The sequence below is a fragment of the Pyrus communis genome, chromosome 7 (genome assembly GCF_041283825.1).
Source record: "Pyrus communis isolate YQ-2024b chromosome 7, ASM4128382v1, whole genome shotgun sequence".
NCBI lineage: Eukaryota > Viridiplantae > Streptophyta > Magnoliopsida > Rosales > Rosaceae > Pyrus > Pyrus communis.
In genome coordinates this window covers 24,672,073-24,674,695 of record NC_142571.1, presented here as the reverse complement: position 1 = coordinate 24,674,695, position 2,623 = coordinate 24,672,073, and the positions used below count along the sequence as shown (strand labels likewise).

At 34.2% G+C, this 2,623-nt stretch overlaps 1 pseudogene across 1 annotated transcript; it reads right to left on the bottom strand.

The window, feature by feature from the left end:
* Positions 1 to 1,013: 1,013 nt before the first annotated feature.
* On the bottom strand, positions 1,014 to 1,834 carry LOC137734436 (small polypeptide DEVIL 11 pseudogene; annotated as a pseudogene). Its single transcript, XR_015964088.1, has one exon. The product of XR_015964088.1 is annotated as a small polypeptide DEVIL 11 pseudogene (transcript).
* Between the last annotated feature and the right edge of the window lie 789 nt (positions 1,835 to 2,623).

The window sequence follows — 2,623 nt, the reverse complement described above, 5'->3', positions numbered from 1 at the left end:
ATGCAAGAAAAATAGGGCATCTTTCGTGCTTTCTGATATAGAAAGTGAACTGTGGTTGCGTTAAATTCAAAATTTTCCTGGACGTTCGAGCTTGAGATTTTGTGTCTGCAAATTATAGTAGTTTACAATTTACCATCATATTGTAATATGAGAAAAAATTCAAAATTTCCTCCTACATTCCAGTTCTGAATCTTCTTTTCTGTAATTTAGAATTTCACTTATATGTTCGCGAACATGAAAATCAAGAGCAAAAAAACAACCGCACGAGAAGAGACCAGAAGTGTGAAAATCACTGTCATCCATGAGTTGTTGTACCCTCTCTATCTTCTCTCTCTCCCATGTTGGTCCATCCTCCATTGAGAATTTCCCAATTTTATATTAATCTCTAACATCCATGATTCACATTAACCATTAAGAAAATGAATGTGATATCCACACATATTTTTTTACTTCTCATATTTTTTTACTTTCTCACATTCTTTTCTAATTTTTAACCGTTGGATAGAATGAATTAAAAAATATCAACAGATAAAAATTAACTAAAAGTGTGTAATAAGTAAAATAAAATGTGTGAATAGCGCACATCTTAAGAAAATACAAATTCAAGGAAAAATGAATCCTACTTGTGTCAGCCTAGCTCACCAGATCCACAATTGTGGGCTAGGATGCTCTCCTAATCTAAGTATGAGGTTCCTCGTAATCAAGGGATGTAGACAGATGAATTTTCATCCAACGATCAACATTCCTTCCTCATGTGAATTCTCATCCTTAAATTAAAAGAGCATCCTGATCCCACAATTGCATCAGCTACAAAGCCTGCAACACAGTTGAATTACTGAAAAAAAGAATCTCCCCCTCTCATTATGCTAAATAAAATATTTCAACCATAACCCCATCACTTGAAACTCAAAATTCAAGATCAACTGAGTAGCCCAAGCCCAGAAAAAGCAAGAACTTTACCATAAATAGCAAGAAAATCAAAAGGAAAATAAGGGAAGACTAAGAAATTAGAATTAGACCTCAAAAGCTCTATTTTCATTGAAATATGTCTCATAGTTTTCAAGCAGCCATCTCTTCTGCTTTGAGATTCAGAGGCCAAAAAAAGGAAAAAGAAAAAAAAATCTAAAATCTAATCAATAAAAGCAAAAACAGAGCAAAAATTTATGTACAAGTATTTAAATCTTTCTCCTCCTGCTCGTTCCTCAAGAAAAAAAGCTGACTCTGAACTGGGTTTTCTGCAGCAAACAAAACCCAGAAAGATCTAACAAAAACACAGGCAAAAGATTGCGACTTTCTCTCTCTAGACCTCCCCTTTCTCCCTCTGTTTATGAATCGCTGTAATCGTGCCAGCAGATGAGCATGGTGACGCAGCGCCTCATGATGTAGAACCGAGCTCTCTGCTCCTTCACCAACCTCGCACACTTTCTGGAAAACGAGCACCGTCGATTCGACCGCGATGAATTCTTCATGAGATGGATAGAAGAAGATGAACGGCTCGATCTCGACGACGCTTCTTTCTTCGACAGCTTCCACTTCTCGTCGAAGTAAAAGGGAGGCGGATGGTGATGAGAAGCGCTTGCAGTAGCAGCACTGCCGCCAGCAGCAGGTACAGAAACAGAAGCCATTTCTCTAAAAAGCTGGTATCTTTTGTGATTCTGATCGCTTGGGTTTTTAGAGAGAGAGAGAGAAAAAGAAGATCACAAGTGAAAAATCAGAGGGGTTTTGTGAGTAAATTTGGGAAGGAATGGTGAGTGAGATTCGTATTTATAAGGAGGTGGAGGAGAAAAACTGAGGAGGTTGCAGATGAGTGTGGCAGTGGGCATCACCTGGGGCCTTCCGTGCCTCGAGAGGTCCACCATAATTGATTTTCTTAATCTCAATTACATAAGGTGTGTGAATTTTTTTTTTATTTTTGTTTTTTAAATAGAAGGTAAGAGAAAAAGAGTGATAAAGAATGTGAGACAGGGAAAGTTTTTTTTTTTTGTTTTTATTAGGTTAATTAGATATATGTTAGGATTATATGTAGGTGAGGTTTTGAAAAAAAAAAAACAACAAAATTTGATTGTGGGAAATTACATTCTGTCTCATACTCTTATTCATATTGTTTTAATTAGAAAGTTAAACTAGTAATTTCATAGAGTTTTGGTTAATAATGAGTGTTTTATTAATTAGTAGAGATTATAAAATTGGGGAAAATGTTATGAGTATAATGTTATTCATAGCATGTTTTTATACCACATTTCTATACCATCTGAAGTGGTATCTGATGTGGACAATCACATCATTTGAAAAATTTGCAAAATCTAAGGAAATGAAGAAGAAAGATTCCTCGTATACCACAATCATCATTTAATTAACTAATTTTTTTTAATTATTAGTTTATTAAATAATGAACTAAATTTAAAAATCTGATTAATTCAAATGACGTAACTGTTCACATCAAATATCACTTAAAGTAGTATGAAAATATGGTACAAAAATAAGATATGAATAACATTATATTATTGCTAAAGTTACAATTTTGGGAAATTTTTGTTGCTTTTTAATAATATATTTTGGTTGTTTATTAGGAAGATAATATTATTGTGATGTGGTGGGTTCCCAAAGCACACGTCATGGACTT